Consider the following 21096-nt stretch of genomic DNA (forward strand, 5'->3'; position numbering starts at 1 on the left):
CAGAGTGAAACATTACAAGTGTATAGCTCTTAACTTTACTCCCACACTAGTGTCAATAAGTGTCTCTTTATATATGCTCAAGCAATCATCCAACCAATGCCCTCCGCCTGTATATACTTAATCTTTACTTATACAATTAACACAGGAGACTATTCAGCCCATTGAGTCAGTGCTGCTGCCAGTTATTCCCAGTCACTCTTTCCCCATATCCCTGAAATTTCCAGTCCACTTTCAAAGGTTACTACTAAAGATGTATCCACACCCGATTAGGCATTGCATTTCAAAACCTATGCCAATCGCCTTAAATCTGTGCTCTCTGATTATAGATCCATCAGCAATTGCCATTCTTTACCCTATCAGAACCATTTGGTAGTACAAAACTTGAGTATTGCTGAAAAAAAGTCTTTTTTGTTGAAGCTTTCTGTCTTGCACTCATCAGGACAATTCACAAGAAAATTTCAACATTAGGGGAAACAACATATTTATACTGTATGATAAGAGCATGCCAATTGGTTGGAAAATGGACTCTGATTGGTCGAGGCATTGCCATGGAGAATGCATCAGTTGATGGTGACTGACAGTTAACTGCCAAGCATTGTTTGACATTTAAACCAGGCAGCTTGACTCTGATTGGTCAAGGCAGTGCCCTGTCTGAACCCTTCAGCTCTATCAAATCTGTTTGTGCCTCTGGTCAAAGGGAGAATAATACTAGCTTCTCCAATCTGTGCATCTGTAATAACCTCTTCTCTGGAACCATTTTACTAAATCTCTTCTGTACATTCACCAAAGGCTTCATGTCCTTCCTAAAGTGTGGTGCCCAGAATTGGACGCAATACGTCAGCTGGGGAAAAATCAGTTTATTTTTAAAGGTTTACCGTAACTTCCTAGTTTTTGTACCTTATGCCTCTATTTATAAAGGCTAAGATCCCATCTGATTCATTAATTCCCCCAGCTCAACTCAAGAGTATCCAACTCAAGAGTATCCAACTCAAGAACGCTCTGAAGAACAGTCATACGGACTCGAAACATTAACTCTGTTTTTCTCTCCACAGATGCTGCTAGACCTACTGAGTTTTCCAGCATTTTCTGTTTTTGTTTCAGATTTCCAGCATCCACAGTATTTTGCTTTTATCAAGAATGTCCGAGCTGTTAATGATTTCATCGTCTTCCATGGGTCTTCTCATGACTAAGAGTCTAATGTGGGATTGGCATGGACCTCCACAGAGCTAGCAGTTCATGTTGTCATTGTTGATGTTTGGGGAAATTTCTACAGCTGCGTCACCCTTGGGCAAGTCGGATGTTGAGAGTTTTTTAGATAGTTCTTGAAGCATACTGAACCAAATTTCAGTGCTTGCCTCCATATGGGAAAATACTATGGTCTACTGGTCTAAGAAAGGTGGTCTGCAATGCGGAAGTTTGCAAAGCCTTTTTTAGGTTGTACTTATACCATTTGTACTGACCACCTTGATATCGTTTGCCCTGACGCAGTTCCCCATACAGGAGCTGCTTGGCAATTCTGTGATCATCCATGTGGGAGACATGGCCTTCCCATCGAAGTTGAACTTTCTGGAGGGTGGTCTCCAAGCCGTTGAGCCCAGCACGATGGAGGATCTCTTTTTTGTGAGTTTGTCCTACCATTGAATTCTTATGACGGGCCTCAGATGACACTGGTGGAAGCGTTCCAGAGCTTTGATGTGGTGCCTAAAGCAGACCCAGATCCTGCGCCATACAGCAGGGTGGTGAGGACAAAGGCCTGGTAGAGTTTGATTTTAGTTTGCAGCTTAATACTAGCTTCCAGACATGATCATGGAGTTCGCTAAAGGCAAAACTTACTTTCTGGATGCATGCACATCTTCATCAATAGTGGCATCCCAGCGAGCACACTACCAAGGTGCAAGAATTTTTCTACAGCCTTGAAACTGGTACTGTGAATGGTTATATCTGGTACTTCATAGCCTGTGTTTGGTACTGGCTAGAAGATAACCTCGGTCTTGGACACACTTATTTGGAGACCAAGTTTTTGGTAGCATGAGAATTTGTTTTCCATAGCGCTGATATCTTCCTTCCTGTGGGCACATAGGGTACAGTCATCAGCATACAGAAGCCCTCTAACTACTGCCTCTGTAACTTTGGTGGAGGCACACAGTCTGGAGAGAAAGAAAGAGTACAAGAGTAAGGAAGTCTTGCTGCAATTGTACAGGACCTTGGTGAGACTATACCTGGAGTACTGTGTACAGTTTTGTTCTCCATATCTAAGGAAGGATATATTTACCTTAGAAGTGCAACAAATGTTCATTCAATTGATTCCTGGCATGAAGATTACCTTATGATCGGAGATGAGTAAATTGGGCCTATACTCTGGAGTTTAGAAGAATGAGAGGTGATGTCACTGAAATATACATGATTCTGCGAGTTTGACAGTATTCACAAAGGCTTTTTCCCCTGACTGGAGAGTCTAGAACTAGGTAGCATGGTCTCAAGATAAGGGAATGATCAATGGTCTGAGATGAAGAGAAATTGCTTCACCCAGAAGGTTGTAAATCTTTGGCTGTGGATGCTCGGTCACTGAGTATATTCAAGGTTGAGTTTGATAGATTTTAGAAATCTAAGGCCATTAATTGTCTATCAGTTGGGTGTTAATTATGTTCAAGTGGTGGGTATTAACTGGGGACTCTTGTGCTCCCAAATATGTAACCATGTAACTACCAGATTGCATGGCTTCCTTACCAGGTCTGGCCTGTTTGACTCAACTGCCCTCTGAAATGGCCTCGTAAGCCACTCAGTTGCATTCAAGAGGGCAGCTCACCACCGCCTTCACAAGGATAATTAGGCGTGGGCAATAAATGCCACTGGAATATATCCAGTGATTGATACCTGAACGTATGGAATATATCTAATCAGGGGTAGTACAAGGACATAGCTCAGTGAGCTGAGAAACAATCCTGATTCAAGGATCGATTGTTTGAGACCTGTGGGCTGACATTTAGATCAGCACGATCCGGTGCTTCCAGTGGTAAACGCAGCACAAATCGGCAACGATTTGTAAAAAGGAGCTTATAAAAAGAAACCAACAGCTTTTAAGTGTACAAAGCCAGTGTATTGTGTTGTAGGCTCCAGGCGCAGCCAATGAGGGCTCCCTGCTCACTGGTGACAACTGCTACACTGAAACAACTCTGATCAAGCTATTCGAGGTGAGTTGCTCTGCCCAAACCTCCACCGTGTTGACAAGGAGGCCTGTCTTTTTATAATTGTGAACTCTCCTGGTGTGATGATGCTGGTTCTTGACTGGTTGTTAACATTTTGGTGCCGTTTGTGACTAATTGTTCACACCACTGATCCGCTAAAGGTTCAACTTATTGTATACAGCACGAGCAGGGAGGAGTCATGTTAGGAGAACTGGCATCAACTCTACTTTGGCTACACCTGTGAAACAAACAGGATCTTGGCTCTTAAGGTCAGCCTGTGCTGGTCTACACCAAGGGAACTGCTCTTTCTCTCACACAATCTCACTCCCTGCCATTACATTTCACTGTGAGTCATCATGTTTTGCATTACCCTGGTTGAGAGATATACCACTGACCTACACATTGGTACGGGAATAATCAGGACAATGTGAAACATTGGTACGTTGGGAATCATTAAATCACTCATTTTAAATCAGCTACAAGCAGGGATTAAAGGAAAGTTATCAACACTCAGCTTTGCTTAGACTTTCTGAACAAAATAGAATTTGATACCTCACATTCCTCCAGAATATGTCTGGTGATCGATAAGACAGTAACACATGTGTGGATATAACCACACACACAAACTAAAATCCCAGGTACTCTCACTCACCTTCATTGTAAAACAGCGGTGCAGTACCTGAATCCTGACACTAGAAGACACTAAAGTATTTAGGCAGTACACCAAAACTTGAAGCACTTGAACCAGACAGTGAAGTTAGCAAAAATGGAAAGACAATTTTAACACCTCAAAACAGAAAATAAAATAAGTGATACAAATTTAGTCAAAAGTTTGCCTTCTCACTATTTGGTTAAAGATGCTAATTTATGCAAATGTATGGGGACAGTCAGCAATGTGAAGTGTTATGGTAGATCAGTGATCAGATTGAATTGACAAGAAATAACTTGCATTCCTCTACCATTGTTTACAACACCAATAAGTCACAACTTACAGTCTATTTAAGTGTAGTCACTGTTAGAGATAGGGAACACAGCAGCCAAATTGTGCACAGAGAGGTCCCACAAACAGCAATGTATGTGATCATTACCAATCTGTTTAAGTGATCGTGTAACATTTCCTCAGTGCGACACTGAAATGTCAGCGTAGACTTTGTGCTCAAGTCGCTGGATTGGAGCTTGAAGCTACAAACTCTGACTCAGAAGTGAGTGTGCTATTACTGAACCACGTCTGGCATACTTGACTTAGTGAGCAAAGCCTGTATATTCTAGGACTTCGTGGCTCTGGTTCAGGCAGTTCATCATCTATAGAACAAGTGTCTTCCATTTGTTACAGATCAGAGTGCTTGGAATAGAACTTGCAAGGTCATATGGAGAAAAGAAAGCCATGTTCAAGGGGAAAAGACTTTCCCAATGCAGTGTGCTCACTGTCACACAGACTGCTGCTGCAGCTCATGCTTCTCCAGTAACCTCCTCGCTCTCACAAACTGCTGAATACCTGATGGACTCCTGGAAATAAGAGATGACATCAACATGGCAGTGGGTATCAGAGGGCACTTTGTTTGCTTTAAATTAGGCAATACCAGCAGAGACCCACACAATTTGCAGTCAAATTAGAATACATGCTGAGTTCCATTATCTTATCCACCCCTCCCATGCCATCCCTCCACCCCATGCCATGCCCATCCCATGGCATTCCATACCTCCCATGCCATTCCATACCTCCCATGCCATACCATCTGGGACAAATTTTGACCTGGAAGCAGTGCAGTAAGGAAAATTTGTAATTTCTTCATAATGTCTGTGGAATCTGTAATTGGTTTTTGAATCAATGTTCTAAGAGTTTGTTTTCAATGTAAACAGATCAATTGTAATTTTCTTGAATAATAAGAAATGCTGGTCTATGTGACCTGACAACCCTTGATCTGAAAGCAGTGCTAACAGGAAGGAAGCTAACATAGAATAGCAAAGGAGAGCTGCAGCAGAGGGGAGAACAGAGAAGGAGCTGTATGTGAGTGCGTGTGCGTGTGTAAAATACAGTTAAACAGGACAGAAGGCAGAAGACAAGGTTAGAGCAGGGACTGTGAATTGGACAATTTTACTTCTGCTGCTTCAGTTTCACCACAGCCGACCAGATCATTTAATGGTTTATTAAAAGGAGAAGATAAAGGAGTCTCTAGGAAATCTGTGCCAGCAAGACTATCCTGAACCAAGCTATGGAGGTTCTTCAAGCTCGTGCTATTCATGTGATGACTGTCTCCAGGGACCTTAGATTAAATACCAGTGAATGCAACTCAAGGGCCAAATCTATTGAGTAGGGAAGTGAGAGATCCTACCTATCAGAGGCCGGGTTAGAGAACCTTGGAACTGCACACAGTGCCACACGGTTACGGGGAATTTTGTGGGTGCTTGTGGTTGTGTAAGACATATCTTTATTGTACCAACTATTTAAAGTGAAATTTACTGCCTGTTAATGCATGTTTAGCTTGCGTTGATTCTGATATGTGTCAAATTAAAAGTTACAAAAATTCTTGTTGGTAATTTCTTCATTTGGGGATTGTTTGGTAAATTTGGTTATTTTGGTTTATGTTTGCCCCACAGGGACCATTACAAAAGTTGGGGCTCGAGTCCAGGATATGGACGCAAAGACTGAAACAGATTCACTGACTTTCTGGCATTTAAACAAACATGATTTCACATTTGCTTTTGCCATATTTTATTTGGAACTTGACATGAGTACCTTTGAGGCTCAGGCTTTTGTGGAGAGAGATGATCTGAATCTTAGAGACTTAAAACAGTCACAAAAAGATGATTTGCAGTTTGTAGCAGAGCACATGGGGATTAACGTAAGCTCAGGAGCTAAGAGGGACAGGACCCTTGAAGAATTGTTTAGGCCGCTGGGTCTCGAGGAAGAAAGGGCCAGTTCTGTTGGTGATCAAGTACAACTGGCCAGAATTGAAAAAGAAATAGGACTAAGAAATACTGACTTAGAAAGAGACAGATTAGCAAGTGAGGAAAGGCATAAAGAAAGAGAGAGATGAAAAGCTCGAAATGGAACATTAGTTCCGATTACGCAAGCCTGAACTGATGAACAAAAGTGAGGCTGACTCAGAGAGAACTCCTCTTAACTTTGATATCTTTGAAATTTACTGGCGAGGAAATGCAGAAGTGCTTTCATGTCCTAGAAAATTGCCATGAATCTAAATAGGAGAATCTTAATTTTTAAACTGTGCCCCCTAGTTCTAGACTCTCCCACAAGGGACAACATCCTTTCTCTGAACCCTATCAAATCCCCTCAGGATCTTATAGGTTTCAGTAAGATCACCTCTCATTCTTCTAAATAGGTATAGGCCCAAACTGCTCAACCTTTCCTCATAAGATAAATGCTTCATCCCAGGAACCACTCAAGTGAAACTTCCCTGTAGTGCTTAAAATACAATTATATATTTTCTTAGGTAAGCAGACCAAAACTGTATACAGTTCTCCAGATGTGGTCTCACTAAGGCCATATAGAGCTGTCGCAACGCTTCCCTACTTTTATACTCGAATCCCCTTGCAACGAACATCAACATCCATTTGCTTTCCTAATCATTGCTGTACCTGCATACCACCATTTTCTGATTCATGTACCAGGACACCCAGATCCCTCTGTACCATAGAGCTCTGCAGTCTCTCTCCATTTAAATAATATATTGCTTTTTTATTTCTCCTGCCAAAGTGGACAAGTGCACATTTTCCTGCATTATATTCAATCTGCTAAATTTTTGCCCACTTCCTTAGCCTGTTTAAATCCCTCTGAAGACCTTACGTCCTCTTAGCAATGTACTTTCCTGCCCACCTTTGTGTCATCAGCAAATTTAGCTACCATATATTCAGTACCTTCATCCAAGTCATTGATATGGATTGTAAATAGTTGAAGTCCCAGCACTCTGGCACTCCACTAGTTACAGTTTGCCAACCCAAAAATGACCCATTTATCTCTACTCTCTGGTTACTGTTACCTAACCAATTCTATATCCATACTAATATAACCCCTACACCATGAACTCTTGTTTTGTGTAGTAACTTTTGATGTGGCACTTTAGTAAATGCCTTTTGGAAATCTAAGGTGCACCATATCCACAGGATCCCCTTTGTGCACCATGCTTGTTACTTCCTCAAAGAACTCTAGTAAATTAGTCAAACATGATTTCCCTTTCACAAAACCTCATTCTCTGCCTCACTGAATTATGATTTTCTAAACGTTCTGCTACTGCCTCCTTGTAATTGTTTTTATTTAAGCTTAAGCCACAAATCTTAGGCTCACAATGCTCATCCTCAAACTGAAGGTGAAATTCCATCATTTTATGATCACTGCTGCCTCGAGGCTCCTTTACTATGAGGTCACAATCCTGGCTCATTGCACATTACCTGTTCTAAAATAGCCTGGTCCCTGGTTCGCACCAGAATGTACTCCTCTAAGAAATTGTCCCGAATACACTCAATGAACTCATTTTCCAGGCTACCTTTGCCAATCCGATTCGTCCAATCTATACGAAGATTAAAATCACCCATGATTATTGGACTTCCCTTCTTACAAAGCCCCATTATTTCATCCTGTATACTCTGTCCTACAGTGTCGCTACTGTTAGGGGGCCTATCAACTACTCCCACAAGAGACTTCTTACCTTTGCTGTTTCTTATCTCTACCCAAACTGAATCTACATCTTGATCTTTAGAAATAAGGTAATCTTTCACTTCTTTCACTACTGTACTATGTCATCCTTAAGTAACAGAGCTACTCTACCTAGCTTCCTGTCCTTCCAAAATGTCAAATACCCTTGAATATTTAGGTCCCAGCCTTGGTAACCTTGTAACCACATCTCTGAAATGACTATCAGGTCCGGCATATTTATTTCTATTTGTGTTATCTGTTCATCCATTTTGTTACAAAACTGCACACATTCAGATACAGAGCCTTTAATTCTGTCTTTTTACTATTTTTACAATCTCTGGCCTTATCTGCTGGTGCACACTTATGTTTATAGGCTCTGTCTCTTCCTCTACACTCTGGTTATCATTACCCATGTCACTACCCCATTCTGTTACTTTGTCCTTTCTCTTTAATGTTTCACGTCTCCCCACATGCGCTCGTGCTCCCCCTCTGTCCGCCCCGCCTGCACATGTCACGTGCTCCAGCTCTCTGTGCACCCTACATGTCTCTGCATGGATCAGGCTCTGCCCACTACATCAACCCACTGTCCAATCAAAAGCATGCAGCCTGACAAAAGCTGCACATTTGCTTGAATATTATTACAAATGGCGAGATCAGCCTCTTCTGGCAACGATGACAGAATTAGGCTCTGTACTCCAAACCAACCCACCAATCAATCAGAAAAGTGCTGACAGATAATAACTGCATCATTCGTATTGATAAAGCCACACAATTGATGAGGAAATGTGATCACACGCATGGTTATGTCACTGGGACTTGGTGATGTCCCAGGGCACTGTCCTGACCATATCTTCCAGTACAAGCATTGATTTCTTACTGCCCTTCACCGGTTTTCTTTCTTGCTCCTGAATCATTGAGCCCAAGGGTTTGGGTACTCTGCACACCCAGGTGAGGTAAGGAGGACCATTAAGCCACAGGGGAGTGTTGCTGCACATATCCACTGATATCCACTATTATCAAGTTTGGGGTGGTCACTGGATAGGACTATGGGGCAGATTTCCCCTCCCTAACTCAGTTGTAGCATCTAGAGTTACTGCCCCTGATGTAAACTGTAATCAAAAGGCCCAAGTCTGAGGCTGGAGCCTCTTTGGTTCGTGAGGCTCTGCTGCAACCTCACAAACTCATCTAAATGATCATTTGACTGCAAACTAAATATTACAACTTTGTCGAGTGGAGCAGGAACAAGCTGGTTTAAGTTGGTTTCGAGATCAATCTGTCCCAAGACTGCATGTGCTCTGTGCAGAAAGCAGTGAGGATGGGCGTAAGCCAGGCCACTGTTTCAGCACAGCCAGTGTGTCCCTGCCAGAGAAACTCCAGAACAGGGCTTGTGAATCCGGACTGAACAAGCAGCCCCTCGCTTCCTCGTTCATTTCCAGCAATAAGTAAACAATTTGAATGTTTCCCCTAAAGATCTGGAATACAGACAAGCAAGGGAGTTCTCAAAGGTGTTTGCTGACTCCATATGTGGCATCAATTGGCGAGGGATTGGGCAGGCTATTAATGGAAAGAAAAACAGGAAGGAGATGATTCACCTTTTGGGAAAGCAATTTTAACGCTGGGTCCAGATCCAAAATGTTGAAATCCTCTTATTCCTCTCTCGCGATACTAGTGGGCCCACTGAGCATCTGGAGCATTTTTCATGCAAATTCCCAGCACCTGCATTTGTGTCTTTGAAGCCAGTGCCAATAGGAGAGAGCTGCTCTTTAAACTATAACATGCAGCACATCACTCAATTACCGGTCCTAGCACCACACTCTACACTCACAGGTTGAAACAGAAATAGGACAGAAAGCAATGTTCAACCTCACCATTCAAAACACTTCCAATGGCACATAGCTTCCAGTATAGGGGCTCAGTAGCAGGTAGCCCCAGCAGTGTAGGTGGGTTTCCCAAACTCAAACTGCAAATAACCCAGTTTCCGGCTGCTGGGGTTGAACTCCCAGTTCTGAAGGATAACAACTCAAGCTTCTTCACATTCCGACAACTTGTTTCTCTGTCTTAGTACACACCACACGCAGACTGTACAGACACACACACCGTCAGTCACGCTCTGTCCAGGAGTCAGTCGCACACAGTGTCCGTCTCATACAGTCTCACAAACTGTCCAATCACACACAATGTCCAGTCACACACTATCCAGGAGCCAGTCTCACACAGTGTCCAGTCTCACACAGTGTCCAGTCTCACACAGTGTCCAGTCTCAGTCACAATCTATCCAGGAGCCAGTCTCACACAGTGTCCAGTCTCACGCAGTGTCCAGTCTCACGCAGTGTCCAGTCTCAGTCACAATCTATCCAGGAGCCAGTCTCACACAGTGTCCAGTCTCACGCAGTGTCCAGTCTCACGCAGTGTCCAGTCTCACGCAGTGTCCAGTCTCACGCAGTGTCCAGTCTCAGTCACAATCTATCCAGGAGCCAGTCTCACACAGTGTCCAGTCTCACACAGTGTCCAGTCTCACACAGTGTCCAGTCTCACACAGTGTCCAGTCTCACACAGTGTCCAGTCTCAGTCACAATCTATCCAGGAGCCAGTCTCACGCAGTGTCCAGTCTCACGCAGTGTCCAGCCTCAGTCACAATCTATCCAGTGTCCAGTCTCACACAGTGTCCAGTCTCAGTCACAATCTATCCAGTGTCCAGTCTCATACAGTGTCCAGTCTCAGTCACAATCTATCCAGTGTCCAGTCTCACAGTGTCCAGTCTCAGTCACAATCTATCCAGTGTCCAGTCTCTCACAGTGTCCAGTCTCAGTCACAATCTATCCAGTGTCCAGTCTCACACAGTGTCCAGTCTCAGTCACAATCTATCCAGTGTCCAGTCTCAGTCACAATCTATCCAGTGTCCAGTCTCACACATTGTCCAGTCTCAGTCACAATCTATCCAGTGTCCAGTCTCACACAGTGTCCAGTCTCAGTCACAATATATCCAGTGTCCAGTCTCACACAGTGTCCAGTCTCAGTCACAATCTATCCAGTGTCCAGTCTCACACAGTGTCCAGTCTCAGTCACAATCTATCCAGTGTCCAGTCTCACACAGTGTCCAGTCTCAGTCACAATCTATCCAGTGTCCAGTCTCACACAGTGTCCAGTCTCAGTCACAATCTATCCAGTGTCCAGTCTCACACAGTGTCCAGTCTCAGTCACAATCTATCCAGTGTCCAGTCTCACACAGTGTCCAGTCTCAGGCACAATCTATCCAGTGTCCAGTCTCACACAGTGTCCAGTCTCAGTCACAATCTATCCAGGAGCCAGTCTCACACAGTGTCCAGTCTCAGTCACAATCTATCCAGTGACCAGTCTCACACAGTGTCCAGTCTCAGTCACAATCTATCCAGGAGCCAATCTCACAGTGTCCAGTCTCACACTCTATCCAGTGTCCAGTCTCACACAGTGTCCAGTCTCAGTCACAATCTATCCAGTGTCCAGTCTCACACAGTGTCCAGTCTCAGTCACAATCTATCCAGTGTCCAGTCTCAGTCACAATCTATCCAGTGTCCAGTCTCACACAGTGTCCAGTCTCAGTCACAATCTATCCAGGAGCCAGTCTCACACAGTGTCCAGTCTCAGTCACAATCTATCCAGTGACCAGTCTCACACAGTGTCCAGTCTCAGTCACAATCTATCCAGGAGCCAGTCTCACAGTGTCCAGTCTCACACTCTATCCAGTGTCCAGTCTCACACAGTGTCCAGTCTCAGTCACAATCTATCCAGGAGCCAGTCTCACACAGTGTCCAGTCTCACACTCTATCCTGGAGACAGTCTCACAGTGTCCAGTCTCACACTCTATCCTGGAGACAGTCTCACAGTGTCCAGTCTCACACTCTATCCTGGAGACAGTCTCACAGTGTCCAGTCTCACACTCTATCCTGGAGACAGTCTCACAGTGTCCAGTCTCACACTCTATCCTGGAGACAGTCTCACAGTGTCCAGTCTCACACTCTATCCTGGAGACAGTCTCACAGTGTCCAGTCTCACACCCTATCCTGGAGACAGTCTCACAGTGTCCAGTCTCACACTCTATCCTGGAGACAGTCTCACAGTGTCCAGTCTCACACTCTATCCTGGAGACAGTCTCACAGTGTCCAGTCTCACAGTGTCCAGTCTCACACTCTATCCTGGAGACAGTCTCACAGTGTCCAGTCTCACACTCTATCCAGTGTCCAGTCTCACACTCTATCCAGTGTCCAGTCTCACACTCTATCCTGGAGACAGTCTCACAGTGTCCAGTCTCACAGTGTCCAGTCTCACACTCTATCCTGGAGACAGTCTCACAGTGTCCAGTCTCACAGTGTCCAGTCTCACACTCTATCCTGGAGACAGTCTCACAGTGTCCAGTCTCACAGTGTCCAGTCTCACACTCTATCCTGGAGACAGTCTCACAGTGTCCAGTCTCACAGTGTCCAGTCTCACACTCTATCCTGGAGACAGTCTCACTCTGTGTTCAGGAGCCAGTCTCATTGAATCAGGGTGTCAGTCACACTCTGTCCGGTGTCAGTCACTTTATCCTAGAGCCAGTCTCACTGTGTTTAGTGTCAATCACGTTAAATCATGGATCAGTCACACTTTATCCTCGAGTCAGTAACATTGTATCTACAGCAGGAAAGTTACCAGCAGTTTGTTTAATGAAACACAGGAGTTAGGATTAGGTTTTAAACCCCGACCCCGGGATGCCCGCGTTTATCACTTTGCAGCTCACTCACCTCAGGACTCTTGGCACTGGCATGCACCGGGTGGCTGCTTCTCTGCTTGGTGCCACCCCGCTGACCCGTTCCTCAACTGCGGTCCCGAAACAAGAGCAGAACACTGAAAAGGGAGCCGGAGAGGAGAGTGTAATACATCTAATAGAGCCGCACTCCACTACCGTATTACACCCAGGAATGGAGAGGGAGTGTAATACATGTAATAGAGCCGCACTCCACTACCGTATTACACCAAGGAATGGAGAGGAGAGTGTAATACATCTAATAGAGCCGCACTCCACTACCATATTACACCCAGGAATGGAGCAGCTGTAATACATCTAATAGAGCCGCATTCCACTACCGTATTACACCCAAGAATGGAGAGGAGAGTGTATTACATCTATTAGAGCCGCACTGCACTACCGTATTACACCCAGGAATGGAGCAGGCGTAATACATCTAATAGAGCTGCACAGCACTACCGTATTACACCCAGGAATGGAGCAGGAGTAATACATCTAATAGAGCTGCACTGCACTACCGTATTACACCCAGGAATGGAGCAGGAATAATAACTCTAATAGAGCCACACTCCATTACCGTACTACACCCAGTTACTACACCAGGAATGGAGAGGGAGTAATACATCTAATAGAGCTGCACTCCATTACCATACTACACCCAGTTATTACACCCAGGAATGGAGCAGGGAATACAAGTGAAAAGTGACATTGTTGGCCATTGTTTTCAGCATTGGTGCCTATTGCCAAGCTACATTAGCCACTAGACACTGTTACGGTTCACACCAGCACAGTGACTTTTGCCAGCTAGTGACTTCCAGGTGAGATAATTGTTGTTTAGGGCCTTCAAGTCATACTTGCAAGCATCTCTGTAATGGAGCTGAGGGCAACCCACAGGCTCTGGCTACCTCACAATGCAGCCCCCTGAGATATGTGTGCTTCTCCAATTCTGGCCTCTTGAGTTGACTTTAATCCCATCACCATCGGTGGCCGTGCCTTCAGCTGCCTAGGCCCTAAGCTCTGGAATTCTCTCCCTAAACCTCTCATCCCTCCATTTCTCTCTCTCTTCCTTTGAGATGCTCCTTAAAACCTACTTCTTTTACCAGGCTTTTGGTCATCTGCCCTAATATTGCCTTTTTATTATGTTAAAGACACTATATAAAGACAAGTTGCTGCTCTTATTCATCATGCTCCCTCTTAGTTGTCGAGCCCCATCATGGAAATCGCTTCAGTACAACCAAAACAAATCCAGTAAAAATAAGCAAAGGCTTGTAAATAATGCAATTTATATTCCATTATGAAAACAGGAGCATTTAAATCAGCAAGTTCCCCAGGTGACTCAAAGAAGTTTTCTGGTGAATGGTGGATCTTGTAGGCCAAGAAATGTCTCAGATCTAGTCTCAATTTGAGTTAGGTGGGGCAGCAGTAAGAGAACACCAATTATCCCCAGCCAAGCTTTCTGATCCTATTCAGGAGCCAGTGACTCCAGTTAAATGTTTTTATTTGAGTACATCAGCGAGATGGCACTGTCTCAGTGATTAAATGACCTTCTCCGCCTCATTGTTAAGGTTCATACATGAAGGAGGCCAGTTGGGCAAGGTCCTGGGAGGTGACAGCTGCCAGCGGGAACCAATATAACAATGAGTCAACATGTGGGGGAAAGGAGAAGAGAGAGATACGTTAACTAATGTATGTACAACAATTGGTGAGTGTCATAATTGGTAAAAGAGGTGATGAGGAGATTTTATTTTACATAGCAAGTTATTGTGATCTGGAATGCACTGTCTGGAAGGAAGGTAGAAGCAGATCGATGCTGCTTTTCAAAACGTAATTCACTATATACTTGAAAAGGAAATAATTCCTCGGCTCAACCATCTTCAGCTGCTTCATCAATGACCTTCCTTCCATCATAAGGTCAGAAGTGGGGATGTTCACTGATGATTGCACAATGTTCAGCACCATTCGTGACTCTTCAGATAATGAAGTAGTCCATGTCCAAATGCAGAAAGACCTGGACTAACAAATGGCAAGTAACATTCAAGCCACACAAGTGCCAGGCAATGACCATCTCCAACAATAGAGAATCTAACCATCTCCTTTGACATTCAACACTATCATCGCTGAATCCCCCACTATCAACAAGGGGTTACCATTGACCAGAAACTTAACTCAGCCAGCCATATAAATACTGTGGCTATAAGAGCAGGCCAGAGACTGGGAATTCTGCGGCGGGTAACTCACCGCTAAAGTCTGTCTGTGCCACGTTACATTCATCTGTGACTTCTACTTCACCATCTACAGGGAACAAGTCAAGAGTGTGATGGAATACTCTCTACTTGCCTGGATGAGTGCAGCTCCAAAAACACTCAAGAAGTTTGACATCATCCAGGACAAAGCAGCCTGCTTGATTTGCACCCCATCTGCCAACTTAAACATTCTCTCCCTCCACCACCGATGCACAGTAGCAGCAGTGTGTACCATCTACAAGATGCACTGCAGGAATTCACCAAGGCTCCTTTGATAGCACCATTCAAACCAGTGACCTCTACCACATAGAGGAAAGAGGACGGCAGATAGATGGGAACACCACCACCTGGAAGTTCCCCTCCAAGCCACTCACCATCCTGACTTGGAAATATATCACCATTCCTTCACTGTCACTGGGTCAAAATCCTGGAACTCCCTCCCTAACAGCACTGTGAATGTGTACCTATATCACATGGACTGCAGTGGTTCAAGAAGGCTGCTCACCACCACGTCCTCGAGTGCAATTAGGGATGGGCAATAAATGCTGGCCCAGCCAGCATAGCCCACATTCCGTGAAAGAATTTTAAAAATTACAATGCTATGGGTGAAGAGCCGTGGAGTAGGATCTTTCTTGATGACAAAATCACAACAGAGTGAACAATTTCCTTCTTTGCTGTAAGATTTTATAATTTGATGATTCTATATATTAGGTATCCTTATACTTACAGATGATCGAAGACACAGAGGGAAGATATTTGTTCATGTAGCACCATATCTAGCCAGTGAATGTCACGCGGGCCATGCAGATAGTGACTAACAATGCTGCCTTCCCCGAGGGAATCAATGTGAATCTGCATAGCACCCACTAGAAACACTGTTTCGTGGACAGGTTTCTCCCCTCAGAATTTGGAATATGTGGTATGCTGCCTGTATGATACAAATGGAACAATACAGCATCTTAAGTACATTAGTAGCTATATGTGTAACGTACAGATATATCATCCCAATATTCCATAAGTTGTATAGAATAATAAAAGATCATTAAATTCACAGATAAAACACAAGAAGCTGATTACTGTACTCTTCTCCGCCGATGCTGCCAGACCTGCTGAGTTTTTCCAGGTATTTCTGTTTCTGTTTTTGTTTTGAAGCTGATTACTACCATCATGAAAAAGTAATTGTGCACAGAAAGAGATTAAAAACTGAAGGTTCAACTTTGTGATGTTGATTATCACAACTTTAGTTCATTAAATATAAAAACTGCATTTGAACTTCTTGTAAAAAGTAAGTTTATTGCACATGGATGATTCGGTGTGCTATCTGGCTGCTGCTGAGAAAGTTGGACATTTATCCAGGATTTTATCGGTAGACATCCAGCTTCATTTTTACCTAAATCAGATCATAGGGTGTAGCCTCATCTAAATAACATGTTGTACTCAACTCAACATGGTACAATTTGACTTTAAAAAGAGGCCTTCAGAGAGGCATTGTTACAGATTTCACTTGCGATGTACATCTTTCTGAAAGAGTTGGGAGGGGAAGTTGCTATGGATACTTGACTTTGGGCTTTGTAATTTGCATCATATCACATTCATCTGTGACTTCTACTTCCCCACTCACCAGCCCCCCACCCCCGACTGACCCCGAGGGAGAGTAGACTAAGACATTTGTGGGAAAGCAGTCTCAGTGTCTGGCCCCTCCCTTTGTCCTTGTTTTTATATGCATTATGTGTGTTAACCAGACTATGCCTCCCTATCCCTTCGATTCCTCCACTTCTGCTGTTACTCTGTATTATAGTTGGGACTTGAATTGTTGCCCTGAAGACCGAGAGATTGGTGGTCGATGTTGTTTGGTTATTGAGTCGATGTCATTAACCGTGATTTATTGCGTCAAAGGAATGAGCTGCAGGAAGGCTAAAATCTTCCACTCCAGAAGTAGCCACACTTGTCACTGTCTAACTGAACACTGCAATGTGGCACATCACTCAGATCAACTCCAGCACTCTGGCTGCCCGTGCTCTTATACATTGCTCCCATATCCATTCACCACAACCCTGTGGGAAGTCCAGCGAATCGAGGGAAATAACGTTTGCCCATCCACTAGGGATGGGTAATAACATCCCTCATTAGTTTCTGAAGTCACACAAGTCCTTATGACCCACATACTTACTCTTTGATCATAAGGCTTCAACCCCGATGAAGCCTGGAAAGTCGAATGGAGTTCAGAATAAGTCACAAGCACCTTGCGAAAGACCAGAGCAAATGATCCTTGACTTCGATCTTCCACAAATCTCATGAGCAACCCTAAGCCGTATCCACACAAACCGTGGGAGATGCAGACACCTTATGCCCAAATGGAAAATTTACAATTCTTGAGAGTGAGACTGTGTACGGTCACCCAGAAAATGTAACAACGCACTGCACGATTCACAAATGCGAAGGAAACTTTGCAATGATACACGCCACTGTGTCTGATACACCTGATTGTAAAATTAGTTGTAGCTCTACATTTAACATCAAGCAGAATCAAAGGAAGACAATCCTTGTGGCTTGTCTTTATATCTGTGGCCTGTTAACTGTATTCTCTCTTTAATGGACTGACTTCAGAATTCCTTTGTTTATTTTTAATAATCTTTCTACGAATTATGGTTTTGTCATCACCACCTCCGTGTTTTGATGCTCTTTGTACACTATCTGACAGAAGTTGCAATTATGTATGGAAGTTTAATGTCTAGTTTGGAAAGCAAAGTGTGTATAATGAAATGCTCTGACCCTGTCAATTTCTCCTTGCACCAAAACGTTATTAAAGAATTGCTTCCCGCACATGGTCTAAAAGCTCCCTGTAGTCTGCTGTCACTTGGAAAGATGTGAATTTAACAGCTCAGGTCACAGCAGAGAGTTCCCTGTACATACCATCTGGAGTTTGGCATAAAGGGTGGGTGTCACCGTTTGAGATTACCCAAACAGGAGGAGCGACAAACTGCCAGAAAAGTGGCAGATGGCTTAAGGGGGGGTGTAAATAGGGCGAGAGAATGAGCAGACAAAAGGTTTTAAATTGTAGCAAGATGGAGAGGAAGGAAGGATACTTTCAGAGTTAAAAGATGCCAAGCTGTATTCAGTTGTAGCACCCTTGCTTCTGAGTTAAAAGGTTAGGGGTTCAAGCCCCACTCCAGAGATTTGAACATACAAATTTCACTAACACTGCAGGACAGTACTGAAAGTACAGCTATACTATTAGAGATACAATCTTTTGGCTTAGACCTGGACAAAAAGATCCCAATGAAGAATAGGGACTTTTGTCTGGTGTCCTGGACAATATTTATCCTTCAATCAGCATCATTAAAACATTATCAAATCATTTAATTCATTGCATTTTCTGGGACCTCATTGTGCACAAATTAGCTGCTACATTACAAACAGTGTTGTGTTTCTATAAAAACAAAAAACTACTGCGGATGCTGGAAATCCAAAACAAAAACAGAATTACCTGGAAAAACTCAGCAGGTCTGGCAGCATCAGCGGAGAAGAAAAGAGTTGACGTTTCGAGTCCTCATGACCCTTCAGCAGAACTGGGTAAAGTTAGGAGAGGGGTGAAATATAAGCTGGTTTAAGGTGGTGGTGGGGGGGAGAAGTTGGTGGGGGGTGGTTGTAGGGACAAGCAAGCAGTGTTGGGGCAGATAATCAAAAGATGTCACAGACAAAGGAACAAAGAGGTGTTGAAGGTGGTGGTATTATCTAAAAAATGTGCTAATTAAGAATGGATGGTAGGACACTCAAGGTACAGCTCTAGTGGGGGTGGGGTGGAAAGACTGACAGGGCACTACAGGTGTAGATTTAAAAATAATGGAAATAGGTGGGAAAAGAAAAATCTATATAAATTATTGGAAAAAAAACAGAAGGGAGGGGGACGAAACGGAAAGGGGGTGGGGATGGAGGAGGAAGTTCAAGATCTAAAGTTGTTGAATTCAATATTCAGTCCGGAAGGCTGTAAAGTGCCTAGTCGGAAGATGAGGTGCTGTTCCTCCAGTTTGCGTTGGGCTTCACTGGAACAGTGCAGCAAGCCAAGGACAGACATGTGGGCAAGAGAGCAGGGTTGAGTGTTAAAATGGCAAGCGACAGGGAGGTTTGGATCTTTCTTGCGGACAGACCACAGGTGTTCTGCAAAGCGGTCGCCCAGTTTATGTTTGGTCTCTCCAATGTAGAGGAGACCGCATTGGGAGCAACGAATGCAGTAGACTAAGTTAGGGGAAATGCAAGTGAAATGCTGCTTCACTTGAAAGGAGTGTTTGGGCCCTTGGACGGTGAGGAGAGAGGAAGTGAAGGGGCAGGTGTTGCATCTTCTGCGTGGGCATGGGGAGGTGCCATAGGTGGGGGTTGAGGAGTAGGGGGTGATGGAGGAGTGGACCAGGGTTTCCCGGAGGGAACGATCCCTACGGAATGCCGCGGTGGGGTGAAGTGAAGATGTGTTTGGTGGTGGCATCATGCTGGAGTTGACGGAAATGGCGGAGGATGATCCTTTGAATGCGGAGGCTGGTGGGGTGATAAGTGAGGACAAGGGGGACCCTATCATGTTTCTGGGAGGGAGGAGAAGGCGTGAGGGTGGATGCGTGGGAGATGGGCCGGACACGGTTGAGGGCCCTGTCAACGACCGTGGGTGGAAAACCTCGGTTAAGGAAGAAGGAGGACATGTCAGAGGAACTGTTTTTGAAGGTAGAATCATCTAGAAGGTAGATGCGACGGAGGCGAAGGAACTGAGAGAATGGGATGGAGTCCTTACAGGAAGCGGGGTGTGAGGAGCTGTAGTCGAGGTAGCTGTGGGAGTCGGTAGGCTTGTAATGGATATTGATGGACAGTCTATCACCAGAAATTGAGACAGAGAGGTCATGGAAGGGAAGGGAAGTGTCAGAGATGGACCATGTGAAAATGATGGAGGGGTGGAGATTGGAAGCAAAAGTAATAAATTTTTCCAGGTCCCGACGAGAGCATGAAGCAGCACCGAAGTAATCATCGATGTACCGGAGAAAGAGTTGTGGGAGGGGGCCGGAGTAGGACTGGAACAAGAATTGTTCCACATACCCCATAAAGAGACAGGCATAGCTGGGGCCCATGCGGGTACCCATAGCCACACCGGCCCATCTCCCACGCATCCGCCCTCACGCCTTTTCCTCCTTCCCAGAAATATGACAGGGTCCCCCTTGTCCTCACTTATCACTCCACCAGCCTCCGCATTCAAAGGATCATCCTCCGCCATTTCCGCCAACTGCAGCATGATGCCACCACCAAACACATCTTCACTTCACCCCCCCTGGCAGCATTCCGTAGGGATCGTTCCCTCCGGGACACCCTGGTCCATTCCTCCATCACCCCCTACTCCTCAACCCCCACCTATGGCACCTCCCCATGCCCACGCAGATGATGCAACACCTGCCCCTTCACTTCCTCTCTCCTCACCGTCCAAGGGCCCAAACACTCCTTTCAAGTGAAGCAGCATTTCACTTGCATTTCCCCTAACTTAGTCTACCACATTCATTGCTCCCAATGCGGTCTCCTCTACATTGGAGAGACCAAACGTAAACTGGGCGACCGCTTTACAGAACACCTCTGGTCTATCAGCAAGAAAGATCCAAACCTCCCTGTCGCTTGCCATTTTAACACTCCACCCTGCTCCCTTGCCCACATGTCTGTCCTTGGCTTGCTGCATTGTTCCAGTGAAGCCCAACGCAAACTGGAGGAACAGCACCTCATCTTCCGACTAGGCACTTTACAGCCTTCCGGACTGAATATTGAATTCAACAACTTTAAATCTTGAACTTTCTCCTCCATCCCCACCCCCTTTCCGTTTCTTCCCCTTCCCTTTTGTTTTTTTTTCCAATAATTTACATAGATTTTTCTTTTCCCACCTATTTCCATTATTTTTAAATCTATACCTGTAATGCCCTGTCAGTCTTTCCACCCCACGCCCACTAGAGCTGTACCTTGAGTGTCCTGCCATCCATTCTTAATTAGCACATTCTCTTAGATAATATCACCACCTTCAACACCTCTTTGTTCCTTTGTCTGTGACATCTTTTGATTATCTGCTCCTATCACTGCTTGCTTGTCCCTACAACCACCCCGCCCCCCGCAACTTCTCTCCCCCCACCCCCCCCCCACCTTAAACCAGCTTATATTTCACCCCTCTCCTAATATTACTCAGTTCTGTTGAAGGGTCATGAGGACTCGAAACGTCAACTCTTTTCTTCTCCGCCGATGCTG

General features: G+C 44.6%; 1 protein-coding gene across 2 annotated transcripts in view; it reads right to left on the reverse strand.

Moving 5' to 3' along the window:
* LOC144684704 (tumor protein p53-inducible protein 11-like) overlaps positions 1–12727 on the reverse strand; it is a 143245-nt gene extending 130518 nt beyond the window's left edge. Inside the window, exon 1 of one of the 2 annotated variants that reach the window (XM_078548830.1) lies at positions 12594–12727. The gene's annotated coding sequence lies outside the window, so the exon portion shown is untranslated. The remainder of the gene's footprint in view (positions 1–12593) is intronic. The other variant, XM_078548832.1, reaches the window with a different exon arrangement.
* Positions 12728–21096: the final 8369 nt, after the last annotated feature.

This window comes from Cetorhinus maximus, chromosome 9 (assembly GCF_964194155.1).
Source record: "Cetorhinus maximus chromosome 9, sCetMax3.hap1.1, whole genome shotgun sequence".
Lineage (NCBI taxonomy): Eukaryota > Metazoa > Chordata > Chondrichthyes > Lamniformes > Cetorhinidae > Cetorhinus > Cetorhinus maximus.